Below are 21,216 nucleotides of genomic sequence, written 5' to 3'. Positions count from 1 at the left end.
GATGAGTATAGGTTTTAGGAAACTAAACAAAGGACATGTTTGCCGACACAGTCTCTGGCGGGTGGTTTAAATTTGCGCGTGTAATGGCTTCAATGCTAATTGGTTCGGAAGCGGCACAACCTGTCGATTTTTTATTAACAGCTATTTCTCAGCACAATCTGCCCTGAAACACCCTTAGAAGCTTTTGAGACTGCCTCTGACCACCTTTTATATCCACATATAGAAATTACCAACAACAGTCTAAATATTGTTACAGTTTCCTATTTTGCAGAAACTAATTCCTTCGTAAACAGCAACCAGAGTCACTCATGTCGCTTGTCCTACCTAACAACGGTATTCCGAAAAATTCGGGTCTGAATGCAGAGACTAGATTATCGATAAATAGCAATACACTTGTGGTGTTGTAATGTCTTCACTGCCTGTGATACTGAAGATACTGTTATATATTCTACTCTTTAACAGCATTCGAAAGCTGTTGGAAACAAGAATTTTGTTATTATGCTCGCTAAAATAGGTTATTAAGCAATTTTCGAAACAACGTTGATAATATGCTGAATTTAAGAGACAAAGGTGGTGGCGAAAGTACTTCCACTTTATATTTCTCGTTAGTTTTGGTTCATATTGCTATTTGATTTACAGCAGCGGATTTATACGTGTACATCTTTTATGTCACTATCAGCTAGGCAATTTAGTTAATGTTCCTAGTTAACGTGGGGCTATATGTAATACAGACATACATGTCGTGTGACTAGGTCCTCCCGTCGGATAGACCGTTGGCCGGGTGCAAGTCTTTCGATTTGACACCACTTCGGCAACTTGCGCGTCGATGGACATGAAATGATGATGATTAGAACAACACAGAACCCAGTCCCCGAGCGGAGAAATCTCCAACACAGCCGGGAATCGATCCCGTGCCCTTAGGATTGACATTCTGTCACGCTTATCACTCAGCTCCCGGGGGCGGACTATACGTGATAGTGTTCTATGGCTGTACAGACGCTGATGTCCCTGATGATAAAACTATCAAAACTTCAAAATCGGTCATAATCAGTGAACGTTGTCAAATGCAGCAGCTCGGAATTAATTTCAACGTAGTTATTCTACGCAGTAATATTTTATCAGTTGACGTTCCCATCTCTTCAGCAAAATGGAAGATTCTAGCAAATCCTTAATCAAATTCACCGCTGTTTAACGGCATTTTCCGCACACATGGTGTGCCACCTGTAGCGGCGCCTATAACCCATTGCCTAACTTACTAATTAATTAGGCTGAGATATAAGGACTGTTGTTGCTGTGACACATAACCGCGTCGAACACGCTGACAGTTTGAGCTGTTTGTCACGGACTGTTCCACGTGGAGGGCTACGCCGACTAACCAGGAAAGAGGACATCCAGCACACCTGCAATTCCCCTAATTCATCATTAAGAGGTTGGATTAACTTATGTTTTGTACACTTGTGTCGAAGTCACAACTGGTCTTCTCCACTTGTTACAGGTTCTAACATGCATACAACCAACTGTGAAAGATGGAATGGCAGGTGTGAATGTCTCAACACTATTTCAATTAAACTCTCGAAATGGGAGGAGGCCACCTTGTTTTTATTAAAACTAAGGAAAAACACCAGTCTTTAGAGACAGGCTGACGGTAATACTCGAATCGAAGTTCACGGAATCTGATCTTCACTTATCGGGCGTTACTGCAAGCCCACAAAAACCTTCACTCCACTTTAATGGCAACACGATATCGCTTTCATTTAAGTTGAAGAAAATAAAATATCCACTTACAGTAAGTATTTGTTGTCGGCCTGTAGTAGAAGAGTGTCGTTGTACTTCTTGAAGGTCCGTTGTGGATTACCTGTGGAGTTTCATGTTTCGTGCCTGCCTGGAGAGGGGCGTTTCTGACTGGGCGGTTTAATTGGCCAATGCTTGACCATAGCGTAGAAAATTGTAATTAAAATACGAGCTCGATTTCGAAGTTACTGAAATCATGATTCGGTAGATATCAGTATGGATAATGTAGGCGGTGTAATTGGATCGTGTATGAAGATTTAAATATTTAATATTAATAAAGGAAGTTATGTGTTCGCCGCTGACTCTCGTAATGTGAATCACCGCATTCTCCGTACAGTCCAGCATGATACGGCTCTAAATCGAACCTCGGTTCTCATGCTCCGTGACCATCTAATGTTTTACGGGATGGGGATTGCTACCGATCATAATTTTTTGCTTGCCTACAGTGGTGTAAGCTTTCGTACATCGTATGATGAATTATAATAAAATGGGGGTCAGCATGGGTCGTAAATGCTGTAAGATGAAAGAGTAGTTTTTGATAAAATTAATTGCAGTTATGAGGGCCAGCATTTTCACTCATTTCAAATGTTTCAGAATGAGCTTGCCTGGTTGTAGCCGACAGAATATTATTTTGCTAGAAGCTCGCCTTGATGCCCTTGAAGTAGCATATTGTACAGAAATGGAGAGTGGTACAAGCCACAGATAGTACAGTATGTACCAGTCCCGTGAGAGAATCCTCTAATTGTACTGAACTTGATTCTGATTGGTCGGCACGTTCGGGTGCTACGCGCCAAAACGACTAACTTCTCTTGTTAATTATTTATATACTTTTCATTGTATCGAACCCATTTTTAGTATGACAATCTCTCATGGTTACCCTGTTACTAGTTTTGGGAAACATTAGGATAACGATACTGCAGCCGAAGTGCTTCGGCACCTTCGGGTCGCTTTGGCGCGGCTGGGAGACGAAGTACTTCGGCTGCGCTCGTCACTCTGTTTCGGACGTTCCAGAGGACCGGACACGTATCACTGTCTCGGGTGTTCTGGAGCGATGGACAAGTAGCTCTGTGTCTGGTGTTCTTCAGAGCCGGACATGTTGTACTTTATATGGGGCGTAACTTAGTTGTGAATATGCAATACTCACTCTGTCTAGTGTGAACCGAAGAACTGGACATGTGTATCATATTTCGAAAGTTGGATGGGAAAGTTACCATACAATTAAGAAAGCAATGTCGAGTATTGTAAAAGAAAGTGTAAATGTGTGAATATTGGAATAATAACCATATAGGATACATTAAAGAGAAGTGTCGCCTACCATCATTGTCACTACTGCAGATCTTGCCCTCTGTAGATAGAGAGACTAGCCTGGGCAAGTGGCATCGTTGAAAAAGAACAATCACAGGTTCGAGTTTACAGCGTAGCATCCTCCGCCGAAGAAGATTCCATGACCGACGAGCTGTCTTCTGCGCTGGGGACACAATTTTAGAAGAGGATAGGTTGGTGGAAAGAACGGTCAGAGACTCTTATTCATTCTCTTCAGATCTCTCTCCAGCTTCCAGATCTGACTTCCAAAGGGACACATACTTTATAAGTTACTAGCTCCTTTGCCCACAGTCACGTCTCGAGAGTCTTCTTTGGAGATCTGAAACGGTATATGAAAAATTATGGATGTCCACGTAAAAAGTAACATAATGTATAGGTGATATTAACACATGCAATATTATATGCGATGAAGCTAAGCGAGGATCTGTTATTTAACTGAATGTTTGTATGTTGTAAATTACTGCTGATTATGATGTCGTGAATAGTTATTATATGCTACTCGCATGAAATGTATTCGTAACTGCGAATATGGACCACTATTAGCTGTATAATGTGTGGTGCCACAAGGCTTAGGCCTGTCCCACCCCTCATTAAATCGGCCAAGACTTATACGAATAATTGTAAGAACAGTTATTATTATTATGTTCATTAAGTTTGGTTTTTAGGAAGAAAGTTTATTTATGTTGCAGATAACGTGGAAAACGTTGCCCAACGAACACCAAGGAAGTTCGACGTAGCGGCAAGTGGACAAGGAATAAAACGAATGCTGCAAACTACCCCGGGAGTAGACAAAATTCCATTGGAACTACTGACGGCCTTGGGAGAGCCAGTCATGACAAAACTCTACCATCTGTTGAGCAAGATGTATGAGACAGGCGAAATACCCTCAGACTTCAAGAAGAATATAATAATTCCAATCCCAAAGAAAGCAGGTGTTGACAGATGTGAAAATTATCGAACTATCAGTTTAATAAGTAGTCGAATTAACTCGGGTGATGCTGAGGGTATTAGATTAGGAAATGAGACTCTTAAAGTAGTAAAGGAGTTTTGCTATTTGGGGAGCAAAATAACTGATGATGGTCGAAGTAGAGAGGATATAAAATGTAGACTGGCAATGGCAAGGAAAGCGTTTCTGAAGAAGAGAAATTTGTTAACATCGAGTATAGATTTTTCAGGAAGTCGTTTCTGAAAGTATTTGTATGGAGTGTAGCCATGTATGGAAGTGAAACATGGACGATAAATAGTTTGGACAAGAAGAGAATAGAAGTTTTCGAAATGTGGTGCTACAGAAGAATGCTGAAGATTAGATGGGTAGATCACATAACTAATGAGGAGGTGCTGAATAAGATTGGGGAGAAGAGAAGTTTGTGGCACAACATGACTAGAAGAAGGGATCGGTTGTTAGGACATGTTCTGAGGCATCAAGGGATCACAAATTTAGCATTGGAGGACAGCGTGGAGGGCAAAAATCGTAGAGGGAGACCAAGAGATGAATACACTAAGCAGATTCAGAAGGATGTAGGTTGCAGTAAGTACTGGGAGATGAAGCTTGCACAGAATAGAGTAGCATGGAGAGCTGCATCAAACCAGTCTCAGGACTGAAGACAACAACAACAACAACAACCGCGAGCCATGGAAGAACCTGCGTCGCAAGGGCGTCGAGTTTCCTAGGTCGTTGTTGGACAACGTCAAAGGAAGAGATATTCTGCTTACTCTTTTTAAACAGATCGATCAAGTCTAGAAAGGTTCATGTAAAACGTATAGGCGGGTGACACATTAGGTGGGACCCGATGCCTTTCATACTCCCACAGTTATTAAACAGTTGTTAAACGGCGAAACCAGTAGTTCATCATTTATATAGATAAAAAGTAGTAAAGATATAGGAAAGGAAGAGTTTCCGCGTCAGAACGAAAAGTGATACATCGCTGAGCAACGAAGAAGGACGTAAACCGCGGGCGTTACGTTGTGAAAACAAATCAACTAACAAAATAGTAAGTCTATAATTAAGCATAAAGCCACGTAACACTGCAAATGGAATGACGAAATGAAAATTTGTGCCGAACCGCGAGTAGAACTCGAATTTCCCGCTTATCGCGAGCGGTCGCTCTACAATTTGACTAACCGAGGACGACTCACGGCCAGACCCAGACTTCCATATGTCATCATCGCTCCTCCGTCACAGCCTATACTCGTACACCCACTTTGTAATTCTCATACAGGGTAGGACATTTTTATCTGAAAGGCGCTGCCTGGTATCGGCGTATAAATACGATATTGCATTGCAACTGCGAATGTATTTCATGTGTTTCATAACGGTTGTAGTCGCGCAGTGCTTGCTTGCTTCGGACTTGCATGTCCGAAGAAACATTGATCGTAATTCTGAACAATAAAAAATAGTTCAAATGGCTCTGAGCACTATGGGACTTAATTTCTGAGGTCATCAGTCACCTAGAACTTAGAACTACTTAAACCTAACTAACCTAAGGACTTCACATACATCCATGCCCGAGGCAGGGTTCGAACCTTCGACCGTAGCGGTCGTGCGGTTCCAAACTGTAGCGCCTAGAACCGCTCGGCCACTGCAGCCGGCTCTGAACAACATATGCCTGCAGATTGTGTCTTATATATGCTACTTACTCATTTTTTTGAAATCAGCCAGAATTATAATTCATAGCCAAGTGAACCTCTGTCTTGCCCATTGTTCTTACCTTGTTAGACTTTGGCAATAGCAGACATTAGATACCAAAGATTTAGTTAAGCTTCTAACGGAAACTGCCAGCTGAACAAGCAAAATTAGTTCATCTAATAACCTTAATTTATCCCAAAGTCTCACGTAGTATGCACTGAACAGTGTAACTAATGTTCGTCAAAACAGAAGGAAAGAAGCGAATGTGTAGGCTGTTACAATGGGAAATGTATCAAGGAGTGCCCTTTATGTTGCTGGGAAACAGCAACACAACCAGAGCTCAGCACGTTACGACTTTCCTGGAAGAGAATGTTCAAGAACTGGAGTGATGTCAAAGTGGAACATCTAACGTTACCAGGTATCAGAGGAAGCTGGTGTGTAAGTAATGAGGTTCCTTTTTAATGAAAAATTTACGCGCCCCCAAGACTTGGTGGAGAGCTGAAGCAGGGGAACGCGTCACGCTCTTTGTGAATAACGGAGAGAAAGCTGACGAGCTGCGATAGCGTTAAAGACGACGCCTTTCTAGGATCTCTGATGTTAAATGTCGGATGAACACTGCAGTAGCCATAAAATATTACATGCTCTTCTCAGCTAGTATCAGCATCCATGTAATTGCTGATCTTAGTAGGCCTATTACTGCCTTTTTGTAATGTTTTATGGCTCCTGGCTGGATGATGAGCAGGTGGTATGATAGGTGGGTGATCGGTTTCGTCTCACTGCAATACAAAATGCACACATTACAAGTACCAATTGAGTACCTCAATGATGTTCTATGGTTAACAGCAATCGAATAACATGTACCAGTTCTTGAATCAGGTTGGTGTATATTGTACATCACAACTGTATACAATGAGTATCGTTCTGTCACAGCCTGTTGAGGTACGAGGCGACAACTATCACTGTGGAAGGCTAGAGCACAGTGCGACATACTGAATTGCAATGCAAACTGAGTCCCGATGTGATGTACTGAGGTACAGAGTTTGAAAGACGGAGACAGGTCGGTCGGCAGTAGCAGTGAGTTTGCACGTTAGTAGAGGGGCTGCCTTTGTTCTCAGCCATCTTGCGGGTTGCCTATATCAGGGGAAGGTATGCACTCAGAGGCAAACCTATTGTTCTGTTAAGTGCTTTTCCATGTCAACCTATTGTTATCCTTCGATTGAAAGGTACTTAAACTATTGTTCTGCTAAGTGTTTTCCATGTCAAACTATTGTTCTCCTTTGATTGACAGGCACTTAACCTATTGTTCTGCTAAGTGCTTTTACATGTCACAAAACTTAACCTATTGTTCCTCTCACACTCTCCCCCTCCCTCAACCCCCTCCCCCTCGTTGCTACAGGTGCACTTTCAGGTCTGAGTTAACCTATTGTTCTGTAAAGTGCTTCTCCATGTCACCCCCATTTCCTTTTGATTGACAGGCACTTAACATATTGTTCCACCCACCCCCTCCCCCTACCCCAACCCCTCCTCCCTTGCTCCTACAGGTACACTTTCAGGTCTGAGTTATTGGAATTCTTATCAATTTGATTGACTAGTTAATTATACTGATCAACTATTTAACCTCTCTGGTGGGAAAGTGACGCACCTACCCCCCTCCCCCCCCCCAACCACACACCACTGGTCAGAAGATAAAATTCCATCAGGGCAATGCAACCTCTACTAACCTAAGAAAATGGCGGGAAGATAGGTCACATTGACCACTTAATTAAATTGATCAATTAATTAACCTCTCTGGTGGGAAACTGCCACACCTACCCCCCCTACCACACCTGCCTCCCAGGTGCAAAATTCCAATTTTGTGAGATTTTCGCGTGTGCCACATCCACTGGGACTTGGAATGAAATAGTTAGTCTCCAACACGATCCTCAACCGCTGCCACGTCCCTTGGGGGGGCTAACATGTGCTAAGGTGTACTAGCAAGCTCTAATGTGTAGTAATGTGCACAGCACACGACCTCTTCCAAGATGGCGGCCGTGACGTCAGTTGATAATGCGTGTGCCACACCCCACTGGCTGGAAGTTCAAATTCCATCAGGACAATGCAACCTCTACCAACCTAAGAAAATGGAGGGAAAAAAGGACAACTCCATTAACCTTAGTCATCTGACTGCCACCTTTTCCTAGGAATTGGCGGGAAAAAGACTCAGTTGATCAATCATTTGGAGGGAATTCGATTGCTCTGTGTAGAATATTGATTAAACAATTTAGACAATATATGGAATATATGCCAATGATATATTGTTTATTTATTAAAGGAAATCAGTTTGGGTCTCGCAAAAAGCAATTACATGGGGCTGAGCCATGCGTGGATGTATCTTACACCACGTTTTTAACGTAGTTCCACGTCACTACATTAATTTAAATTACTACTGACACTGAGTTCCTACTTTGCCTGTCCATGACCGGCGCTAACTGTGCGAATCGATATATCCCCTCACGTAGTATTTTTTCTCGACTGCTATTACTTCCCGGTCGTTTTCTGTCATAAGGGAGCTCGGGCCACAAGTTTGGATCTGCCAGTCAGTTGTAAGTCGTTTGGAGTGCAGTCTGGACCTGCCAGTCGGGGAGTTGCAATGCGGCACTAGTGCAATTGAGTTGGAGCTGTGAGGTCTGCGTCGACATGGCTCACCCGTCCATTGCCACCACACATTACTTATGCCACGCCACGGTGTTCGTGGATCGTTGGTCGGTCGTCCTACCGGACGACTCGTTTTGGCTCGCCGCTCATTCATGAGTCAGCTGTGTGTGTGTGTGTGTGTGTGTGTGTGTGTGTGTGTGTGTGTGTGTGTGTGTGCGCGCGCTTTGACTCCCGATTTGTCTTCATGTGTGCTTAGTTACTGTTGGGTGTCGTTCAACTCTTCGTGCAAGTGTTTGTCAAACTGTGTGTGTAGTTGGTTTCATTTTCACTGACAATTTGTTTTAAATGTTGTCAGTGTACTAGCAGTGAGTCGGTCGGTTTCTGCAGAGTAGGGAAGTTATCTCCATGCGGTGCAATTGGCTGGGTCTACTGGCGGTCCCTGCACAGTGTCGGAGAGTGTGTGGAGCTGTTCAATGGCTACAAGCTTCGTGGTTCACCGCCCCAGGACGTCAAAGTTGAGTAGTGATTTCAACTACCGAAGCCATGTCCATTCATGTTGTGGTGGTTTGTTTTGGTGGATCGCTGTTGGGGAGGTTTTCCTGTGAGGAACATTGAGTGTTTCTATTGCTGAAATTTAGCCGCCATGCGGTACAATTAACTATACTGGTTGACTACAATTCGAATGCACCAGCGGAATTTTCTGCCCTGGCCACTAACATAATTTCAGGCAGCGTTCTTTCCTCACCTGTTGTCGCTGTCCAACATAGTGTGTAGTTTTGGCAGCTAATACACACTTCACGTTCGTAACCTTTTGCGTTTGAGTTTTCGTGTTACGATTGGTGGCAAGCAAGTCGTTTTGTCGGTCGGTCCTTGGCTGTCCCGTGGTTGGGTTCCGACAGATAAAGTGTAATTGGGCTCGCCACCTGTCTCACCTAAGTGAACGAGGGCAGCCTGACCTCCCTGGAGGCTTCTGAGTGCTATTGTCTTTATTTTCTTCTTGCACTTGAAATATATTTCTCGGAATGAAATATTAACAACTCTACTTGTCATACGACTGATAGGTCAGAAACTTAGGTGATCTAACATTATAGCCTGCTTTAAGTGCAGAACTTTGTAGCCTTCGGAGTGTGTGTGTTTATGTTCTCTTGTGCCAACCCCTTCCAGGTACCGATCCTAGACTATAGAACAATACTTTAGAGTTGACAGCTTGGATGATTTACGTAAAAATGCGTCGAACTCCATCCATCAGGAGCTCAATCGCGCATAAAAATCATTCACTTCTTGTTCTTCTTAACTGTCTATTACATCACGGCACTTTGAAACCTGTTACTGTACATCGATAAGGAGTGCTAAGCTCCTCGAGATGGGTGAGGACTCGGAATGGACATAATGCATCGTCATCTATCCATGTTCGCAATGATAATCGCAGAGTGGAGAAGGGGTGGTTTAGCTATGATTCTGAAATTGGGGAAACATGCTGTCACATCATTGGCTTGTGCTGAAGTTACTGTAAAATTTCTAAACATTTTCGCACTATCCACTGTGAAGGTTATCATTAGAGTACATCGATCTTGTCTTTTCCGTCCCATCCATCCACTGGTACACTATTGGTTACCACATTGTGATTGAGTGACATCGCTTGTTTGAGATGGAGACAGAGTATTGCTGGCTGGGCTGTACCTACTGTGGTGGATAACACCAAAGCAGTGATCGTGTACATGGCTGCAATATGAGGAATCAGTCGAAATGGAATGTAGAGTTATCACCTATTCTGTCCGTGAGAGAGACGAATCTAAATGTAGAGTCCGTTAATCACCTTCGAACTGTAGTTTGGAGACTCTACACAACACGAGCAAACTGTTCTTGTTTCCTTATGTTGTAACTGTCTTTTATTTAAAATCAGCTGATGTGTGGCGTGTTATGGTATATATGATAAGGACATCATTTACACTGTTCATTGTCTAGTTTCCTGCGAAAGACCGTGGATCAGAACTTCTTAATGTCAGTTTAGAACCTGGCACGTGCCTCAAGGTCGTGGCAGAAAAACGAAATCTTTGACATTGTACAAAAGTGTGTTAGAAAACAGTGTTTCAAACAACTAAACAGGATCAGAGGGAGCGTCTCTAGCGACTTAGTATAGTCTGTGGGATACGATCATTAGCCTAGAGTATAGGTGATCAAACTTTAAAGTGGCCTCTGCAGTGTCTGTATATTTAATAGGATCGTGTCATACAGGGAGCAGCATAGCAGCAGCAGTTTGATGTGTAAATTCGGTGAGGGACTGGGTATACCGTTAGGAATGCTTGGAGGGCTGATCGCTTCGCTATTCTAGGAAACATTGTGAAATCTTCCCCTCACTTGAGCCTATAACAATATATTTACTTTTGTTCGTTAACATACAGCAATAATTCGCGGTGGAAATATATTTGCAGGAAAAAGCACATGATGATATATATTGTATTTTAGGCCAATGCACATAACTAGTTATTGTAGTGGTTTTGAATACCTTTACTGGTCAGGGCTAAAAGACTATTGAAAATATAATTGTTCTTGGATAGCGCAACATGAATTTCCTAAGGGACCGAAATTTATCGTGCATTTACCAGTACAATAAGGTGCGGAGAAACTATTTAGCCGTATGCAACTTTCGTCAGGTTTCGACGAAACAATTTGTGACTGTAAACCATCAAAATTTGTATACAAATAAAAGAAAATTAAATACGTATAGTCATGAAGTAGTGAGAAATAGGTTCTATACTAAATAAGTAGTCCATCACAAGTTCCATTTAACTTTGAGTTTATGGCAGTCGATATATAACGAACTTGCATCTTTTAACATTTCCAGATACATGTGGCACAATATAGATTCTCACATGAATCTACTACGATGCAATATGGCACTTTCACATTACACTAAAATAATATTTTTTAAACAGTAATAATATGGTGGCAAGACATGCGTGTCCGACACCAATTACGAGAGACAGAAGAATGAGTAACTGTTCATCGAGAAAATCTCGTACATCAAAAGAATGAGTAAAAAATGTTCTTCTTTTGTCAGCCTTTCGCGCAGCCGCTTTCAAAGTCAATAGCTCACTGTATCTCTGACGGCGCTTTCACAGTAAACACGTCACGTCACAGGACGTTATTTGCTAACTGCAGCTGTTGCCGAGCGACTGCTCGGTTAGTGAATTATTTAAAATAGTAGGACAATCTCATAATGTTACATAGCCTTCCATGAGAATCTTGGAAATCAAGGAGATTACCAAGATTCACATGTGGCCGTCAACATTGTGAGATTGAGTACTTTACGGATTTAGATGGATCAAACATAGTATTTCTGTCATTTGACAGTTAGGATACACAAATAAGATGATTTCTCATTCTGAGACGAAAGACAATTCTTAAGGTAAATATACACAGGAAAAATTTAAGAACTATGACAGTAGATCTACAACGTTTACAATGGAGATTATACATTATGCTCAATATATTCCTTTTACAGAGTTCGTAAGGACTATCTTTGTGGCCTCCAGCTATTGTCCAGAGCTCTTAGGCTCTTTGCTCCTGAAAGAAAACACACATACATTCATCTTTCTATTCACAAATAATTCTCACACATGGAATTTCTCTAACGTGCCCATCTTCCATTGCTCACTAGTTGTCATGAATTTTAAGCTCTCATTATTTGTGTATTTGACAGGTGCGTTAAAATTGATTCTTCCACAGATGAAGCTTATCCTTTGAGAAGTTGGATCGCTACTTCACGTTCTACGAGAAGAAAACTTTTCATCAGCTCTGGTGGGCGAGTCTCGCTCGCACGTTACACGCTACACGTTACACGTCACACGTTACAGGTAACAAAAAAAAACCTATTAGTCTAAGAACTAAGCTTAAATCAAATTTTAGGACTTGGGATTCATAGGAATCTGACTTTGTCACTATTCGCGTGAGGTTTGGCTGTTCGTATTTCATTCACGGTATCACATTTTTTTATGTTGTGAACCCATATAAGAGTCTTTTATTTTAGAAGCGGCTTTCAAGGAAAGTCCGTTTCGTTGAACTACAGCGGGAGTGCTGCGCTGGTACATCACTTTAAATTTAACTCGGTTGTTGCGTCGATGGGCGTTGGCACAGGCTCATTGTTAGTGCAGAATCGCAACTCCAGGCGCTCACTAGCCGCCACGCGGTATTTCAGCTTTCCCGCACACGGCTCAATGAACACGTTGTGTCGATGGTATTGTGGTATTTTGTGTTTTGCTGAGCTGCTGCGGAGGGACGGCGATTACCAGGGACAGAGACTCAATTTTCCATCCCTGCCTCCACATTTTCCAGCCGATTTTGAAGATTTTAAGGTAGGCTAGCGCTCGCACTTTGCAATGCAGCTAACACTTTGTAATGGTTCTTTATTTATGTGACCATCACGGCGCCCCAACCCCAGTTCTCGATACCAGTAACATCGTACAACTTTTCTGTGAAGTAACAGACATAATTTTGTGACAATATTCACATTTAGTTTTATTAATGTATAGGTACTCCGATGTATCGATATATTACAGTGATATGGTTCTTGTGTGTATTCATTTCTGTGAGACTGTCATAATCTTTGACTAATTTGTAACCGTTTTGGCGCGAATGCGCACAGAGCAGTCTTTGTTTCACTTTCCAGAAGTTAAGTTGTTATTTCGCTTTGTAAAAGAACAGTCAAGTCTTGTGTTTGGTTAAAGTGGAAATTAAATATATGAAGATTGATACAAAAGCCGGCCAGAGTGGCCGAGTGGTTCTAGGCCATTCAGTCTGGTACCGCGCGACCGGTACGGTCACAGGTTCGAATCCTTCCTCGGGCATGTGTGTGTGTGATGTCCTTCGGTTAGTTAGGTTTAAGTAGTTCTAAGTTCTGGGGTATTGATGACCTCAGATGTTAAGTTCCATAGTGTTCAGAGCCATTGGAACCATTTGAACCATTGATACAAAACTGTTTTCTTGAGGATGTGACAATTAAGAAGAAGTATATGTGAATTTACAAGTCGTTTAATAAAAATGTGGATCGTGAACACCAAGTCAAAAATAATTTCTACCATACCATTTTTGTGATCTGAGATTGTTTGATCATTAAGAATTTCCTGAAAAATGCATTTGTTAGGTCTTCAAATATTGCTAAAATACAGATCTGGACCTTCCAGCAGTCAAAGTGGAATCACCCTAGAATCAACCAGATACAATCCATTCAAGATAAGTGCCAAAATAATGACTTTTGTGCAGTGACTTCATTATTTCCATTCTTACGATACCATCCACAGTTAATAACTTTGTTGTTGCCCGGTAAAGCGAACAGATGCTGCGTGAGCAACATTGTTAATCTGATTTCTAACCTACTTTGCAAGTGGTGGTATTGTTAGAACTTACACTTGGTTTTCGATGCACTGCACTTAATCACATCACCGCCTTCGGCTACGCAACCGGAGTATCACTTATTTTTTCATCGTGAATGAAATTCTTATTTATAACATTGACGTATTGCTTCACGTCTGTGGCCGACTTCCACAGCATTTTAAGCCTTCACTTATACTCTACTATGTACACAAAAAAAATTTTTTTACAGTTTATAATCAAATAGTTTGCCTCACTTTGAAGCTTGCTAATTGAGAGCTTCGATTATCGTGTTCATTTCAATTTCTGCTGATTTGTTGGTAACTACCTTAACACTTCGCTTTATATTATTCATCATCTTTCTGTAAGCCTAATTACACTTTTGATTCACAGTCACAATACGTTAGTTTCTCCGATTCGTTAGCAATAATTTTTTTTATTCATCTGATTTGTTCTTTCTCTTCATTAGATTCATTTAAATTATCAATGTGATTTCGACAAAAATTTCCTTTTTACTAGATGCGAGGATCAATCAGTCACACTTGATAGCCCTCTCACATGAGAACAAAATACCATTCAAGAAGATATTCAAATTCCTTATCGCGATCGCAGTTTGCGTCTCGCATTGGCTTTTTTTTAAAAAAAAGTAAAGACATTTCAAAACTAGCTTTTCCCGGTTTCGTACACGCGTTTCCTTTTGAAAATCGTTTGCCAAACCAGCCTTCCACGTTAACCGCATTTCTCACTCTGTGACGTCAAGTCAACTGGGTGGGTTTAGGCAGGTTAGGATATTTACACTAATTCAGAAGAAAGAAATAGATATAATAGTACATAGAAGAAGAAATATAGCAAACAACTCCTTGTTCCTTATGACTTAGAAATTAATTTTTCTTTCCGTCGTACGTCTGCGTACGCGCTCTATTTAAGAACTACCTGCTTTGTTTTACTGGCGATTTCATTGTCATTTTATTCTCGCTTTGACGCCTGCTTGCGTTCCGCTGCATTGACCTCTATATATGACCTAAGCATCATTGCTTTCTCCTTGTCGCTTACGCTCTGATGCTTGGTAATTTATTTCACTTATGTATCTGACCTGCGTATTGCAATTACAATTAATGCTACTATGTTTATCTAGCTGATGGATAGCGCTCTCGTTGTCATGTTGATACTTTCAAGAAACTCAAATGCTTCGTAAGCATTACGTTATTTTAATGCAGAGATGAACCTGTTCCAGATTTCTATGTACATTAGAACTTAATCTAGACATCGCTGACTTAGAAACTAGTTACTTATTTTCCTTTTCAGTGGCATTATGTACCATTAATTGTAAAGCGAACCTTGTCCTTCACGAAAATAAATTTCCTTTTTCGATCATTGCTCTGTGAACTTATAAAAATTTCTTACATACTAAGTTTTACTTTCATTTCTTTACCATTTCATATCGCAGAAGCCGGCTTGTTAGGCACATCCTTCGCTTTGTATTTCATTTTTCTCTCATAAATATTATATGCTTAAAACTAAATCTTAAAAGTAGAGTTCTCGGAGTCGACCACTTTCGTTGTTAAACAAGAATATTTCAACAGCTTATCGGTACATAAATTATGGCTCAAGATAACATGTTTTAAATTCTCTGCTGTATAGCAAGACAGGCTCACTATTGTGTAGTTTATCCTAAGCAACTTTTTAACGAAGTGAGATCAGTTTTCACTTAGTTACTAGCGGCTAACCTTCTCTTGCCATTATAAAGCTTTCCCTTGAACTTATTTTGTAGCATGATACTTTTTAAGATCAGAGAGATGGTATAATCCTTTCATTTTCCCATTTGCGGGATCAGAAATCAGATAACAACCTGTGTGTGTAAGGTCTCTCAAAAAGACTTTTCCATTTTCGATTTTTGCGTGTGAGCAACGATGGTTTAAGGTGCGTTTTTTGTAAGACCTTTTCGCCTACTTTATAACATAAAGCCTTATTAATATGTTTGTCATTCGCCTTCTTGCGTAAATTGGCTTGGGTGATCAATGTTGTTACAGCTTGTCTTATTCTGGCGTCTAAACTAGCGGTTGTGTTGTTACACTTAGGAACTGAATTTACCCATTCATTTTTTTCTTGGTCAGAAGACATCAACTCACTCGGAGTGAAACCAGTAGACAGGTGCGTTAGATTATTCACAATTTCCTCGAAACGTGACACAAATCCAACCCAGCGAATCTGCTGATTTGGTACATACGTACGAATGAAATGATTAAACTCCTTGAATACTCGTTCAGTCGGGTTCGACTGGGTTCAGATAACTCTGTTGACTCTGGGGTCTTATTGGTTATTTCCTGCGGAGAGGGTAAGTTACTGACTGTTATTGTTATCATTAAATGTATCACAGTTACCATAAAATAAAGTGAAATGATTATGACAAGGAGGTCTTCTGCCTGTCCTTTGTAATCTAATGCTATTACAAGTGCCAAAGGTTTTTACACTTTCTTTCACTAACTGGCAACAATCAGAGCAAAATGCCTCGGACCTTTGGAGGTGACGGAGTCCCACCTCTAACTGAAAAACCAGGGACCCCTAAGATACGACTTGGCAAACAAACGGTAATGAAATGGGGAGCTATTAATATCAATGGGGGCTACTCTGGGATGAAGGTAGAGCTGGCAGAGGCTGCAAGTAAGACGGGACTGGACGTTTTAGCTGTTAGTGACATTCGGGTAAGGGGTGAGAAAGAAGATGAAGTGGGAGAACACAAGGTCTACCTGTCAGGAGTCAAAGCAGGAATAACACAATGGGGTGTAGGGCTTTACATCAGGAAAGAAATGGATCCCAGCGTAGTTGCAATAAGGTATGTAAACGAACGACTGATGTGGATAGATTTGACAGTGTCTAGCAAGAAAGTTAGGATTGTGTCAGTATATTCGCATTGTGAAGGGACAGATCAAGATATGATGGATAGTTTTTATGAGGCACTCAGTGATGTAGTTGTCAGAGTAAAGGACAAGGACAGTGTTCTGCTCATGGGTGATTTTAACGCCAGGATTGGAAATCGAACAGAAGGGTATGAAAAGGTTATGGATAAATTTGGAGAGGACATGGAGTCCAACAGGAACGGGAAACAACTCTTGGATTTCTGTGCCAGTATGGGCTTAGTAATCACAAACTCCTTTTTTAAACATAAGAACATTCACCGGTATACTTGGGAAGGCAGGGGAACCAGATCTGTCATTGACTATATAATAACAGATCAGGAATTCAGGAAGGCTGTGAGGGACACACGTGTATTCAGGGGATTCTTTGATGACACTGATCATTATTTAATCTGCAGTGAAATTGGGATTGTGAGGACGAAAGTGCAGGAGGTCAGGTCCATATGTAGGAGGATAAGAGTGGAGAAACTTCAGGATAAGGAAATCAGGCACAAGTACATAACAGCGATCTCAGAAAGGTACCAGTTAGTTGAATGTAGTCAATTACAGTCATTGGAAAAGGAATGGACAAGGTACAGGGACACAGTACTAGAAGTGGCTAAAGAATGTCTTGGAACAGTAGTGTGTAAAAGTAGGATGAAGCAAACAGCTTGGTGCAATGACACAGTCAAGGCAGTCTGTAAAAGGAAAAAGAAGGCGTATCAAAAATGGCTACATACTAGAACTCAGGTAGACAGAGAAAGTTATGTTGAAGAAAGAAACAAAGCCAAACAGATAATTGCAGCATCCAAGAAGAAATCTTGGGAAGACTTTGGAAACAGGTTGGAGACTATGGGTCAAGCTGCTGGAAAACCATTCTGGAGTGTAATCAGCAGTCTTCGAAAGGGAGGTAAGAAGGAAATGACAAGTAATTTGGACAGGTCAGGAAAACTGCTGGTGAATCCTGTGCATGCCTTGGGCAGATGGAGGGAATATTTTGAAGAGTTGCTCAATGTAGGTGAAAATACGATCAGTAATGTTTCAGATTTCGAGGTAGAATGGGATAGGAATGATGATGGAAATAGGATCACATTTGAGGAAGTGGAGAAAATGGTCAATAGATTGCAGTGCAATAAAGCAGCTGGGGTTGATGAAATTAAGTCGGAACTCATCAAATACAGTGGAATGTCAGGTCTTAAATGGCTACACAGGGTAATTGAAATGGCCTGGGAGTCGGGACAGGTTCCATCAGACTGGACAAAAGCAGTAATCACACCAATCTTTAAACATGGAAACAGAAAAGATTGTAACAACTACAGAGGTATCTCTTTAATCAGCGTTGTGGGTAAAATCTTCTCAGGTATTGTTTAAAGGAAAGTGCGAGTATTAGTTGAGGAGCAATTGGATGAAAATCAGTGTGGGTTTAGGCCTCTTAGAGGTTGTCAGGACCAGATCTTTAGCTTACGGCAAATAATGGAGAAGTGTTATGAGTGGAACAGGGAATTGTATCTATGCTTTATAGATCTAGAAAGGGCATATGACCGGGTTCCTGGGAGGAAGTTATTGTCTGTTCTACGAGATTATGGAATAGGAGGCAAACTTTTGCAAGCAATTAAAGGTCTTTACATGGATAGTCAGGCAGCAGTTAGAGTTGACGGTAAATTGAGTTCATGGTTCAGAGTAGTTTCAGGGGTAAGACAAGACTGCAACCTGTCTCCACTGTTGTTTATATTATTTATGGATCATATGTTTAAAACAATAGACTGGCTGGGTGAGATTAAGATATGTGAACACAAAATAAGCAGTCTTGCATAAGCGGATGACTTAGTTGTGATGGCAGATTCGATTGAAAGTTTGCAAAGTAATATTTCAGAGCTAGATCAGAAATGTAAGGACTATGGTATGAAGATTAGCATCTCCAAAACGAAAGTAATGTCAGTGGGAAAGAAATATAAACCGGTAGAGTGCCAAATAGGAGGAACAAAGTTAGAACAGGTGGACGGTTTCAAGTACTTAGGATGCATATTCTCACAGGATGGCAACATAGTGAAAGAACTGGAAGCGAGGTGTAGCAAAGCTAATGCAGTGAGCGCTCAGCTACGATCTACTCTCTTCTGCAAGAAGGAAGTCAGTACCAAGACTAAGTTATCTGTGCACCGTTCAATCTTTCGACCAACTTTGTTGTATGGGAGCGAAAGTTGGGTGGATTCAGGTTACCTTATCAACAAGGTTTAGGTTACGGATATGAAAATGGCTAGGATGATTGCAGGTACAAGTAGATGGGAACAATGGCAGGAGGGTGTCCACAATGAGGAAATCAAAGAAAAACTGGGAATGAACTCTATAGATGTAGCAGTCAGGGCGAACAGGCTTAGATGGCGGGGTCATGTTACACGCATGGGAGAAGCAAGGTTACCCCAGAGACTCATGGGTTCAGCAGTAGAGGGTAGGAGGAGTCGGGGCAGATCAAGGAGAAGGTACCTGGATTCGGTTAAGAATGATTCTGAAGTAATAGGTTTAACATCAGAAGAGGCACCAATGTTAGCATTGAATAGGGGATCATGGAGGAATGTTATAAGGGGGGCTATGCTCCAGACTGAACGCTGAAAGGCTTAATCATTTTTAAATGATGATGATGATGATTTCACTAACTTGAGTTCTATTTCCGTCTGCTGTACTAACAGTGTTTGACTGAAACCATTTCCAAACTTCTGCTTGTACGGTTGATTGCCGTACTGGTTAGCAGACGTGTTATACACGGGATTGAATCGGTAGTGTTGATTATGTCTATTCTTTTGTACGAATACCCATTGCCTTTATTTCCGTTTTGCCAATCGTTACTACTTTTGTAACCGTTCCCTGGCTTTTCGTAGCCGTTACTCTCTTAAGGTTGTGGCCAAGAATTGTGTGGAGTGTTCCGCGGTTTGTTAGCTCTCACGTCCTCGTAGATCAGGTCTAGGGAATCTAATATCGACAGAAAGGTATCTGCATCATCATCTGGTATGGCTATCAGAATTACATTTTTATTATTAATAGGGGTATCCCAATACCGGATTTTGCCAAGATATTTTTCGAAGTACATTCTCAGGCTACTATTCCTTTGGTCAAATTGTTCTGCGTTATAAACTTCTTTACGAAGGTGCTTCTGATCACCTTCGCTCCAAAATTTGCTGAGGAAACAGTGCTCAAACTCCTCATATGTTCCACAGTTATCAACCATTTCGGTTGCCCATATTGCCCATTCGCCACCTATGTATCCGGTAATAAATTGGATAAGCTGTCTGTCGGTGCACGAATTTGGAAAAAAGTCCGAGAATCCACGAATAAAAACAATTGGGTGTATATTTCGTTTTTCCGGGTTAAAGGTTTGAAAAACACGATTTTTTATCATTCTTTATTCCTTCATCATTTGTACTACTAAGTCAGATTCTTGGTTTCGGCGACTAACTGAAATATGTGGTGGTGAAGTGTGCTCATTAGATACAACACGTATTAGGAACTGCCGAAATAATTCTTCTTCTTCTTCTTCCTCTGAGGGTAAAGAGATGGGATAATTCGGTCTATGTATTCGGGAACTACTACTCACTTGTGCCTTCCGTTACCTCTTGCTTCCAATTTGGTATTTCTTGCTGAAGGGTACGTCTAATGCTATCGAGTTCAGACATTACAATATCTCCGGAGCTTCCAGGAGCTGCCAAGATACTAAGAGTGGTTGCTTTCACAGTCTCTACTAGGTCTTTGTTAATTTTATTTTCGACAAATTTGTCCTTTCCAGCAATCCAGTTCTCATACTTTTCTCTAAATTCTCTCTCATGACTAGCCTCTCTTTTACTTTTGTTTCAGTCTCCAGAGTCAAATTTGACATTCCCACGGTTAGTTTTTCTACCTGCGTAGTTACTCCGTCTAATCTATGATTAACTGTGATTACAGAGCAGTCAAGATTCTTGGTTATGTCTCGGATGTCAGCTGTCTCCCTTTGAAAGCTAACTAAAGCGTCATTCATTTCGGAAATTATTCCACTTCGCATTTGAGAAACTTATCCTTAACTTGATTTGCTACTTCGCTGGCTACGTATTCTCTAACAGTTTTTATTTCTTCGCTTACTGTGGAAAGTTTATCTTCAAGCGAGCCTAACATTCGTCTATTTTCCTCCATCAAATGTTTCATTTGACGATTTCCGTTCTGTATCATTTGACTTATTTGATTCAGTAGATGTTTGAATACCGGTATATGGCAGAAACTGTGGTGACATTGTCTAGCTCAGTAACATTATGGTGTGACGCAACAAAGTCCGTAATATTTCCTACTTCACTTTCTACAGTTGTTTCGATTGGTGTCTCAGCCCTACTAATTACCCTGCGGGGCCGTAAGCGACGCGACACTTCACTCGTTTCATTCTGTTCATTTGAATCTAGAGATGACATTTTATCGTCTGCCATAGCTCACTGCCGGCGTTTGTGGCCGTGCGGTTCTAGGCGCTTCAGTTTGGAACCGCGTGACCGCTACGGTGGCAGGTTCGAATCCTGCCTCGGACATGGATGTGTGTGATGTCCTTAGGTTAGATAGGTTTAAGTAATT

Source organism: Schistocerca serialis, chromosome 4 (assembly GCF_023864345.2).
Source record: "Schistocerca serialis cubense isolate TAMUIC-IGC-003099 chromosome 4, iqSchSeri2.2, whole genome shotgun sequence".
Lineage (NCBI taxonomy): Eukaryota > Metazoa > Arthropoda > Insecta > Orthoptera > Acrididae > Schistocerca > Schistocerca serialis.
The sequence above is the reverse complement of the archived record's forward strand: the minus strand, read 5'-3'. Positions refer to the sequence as shown.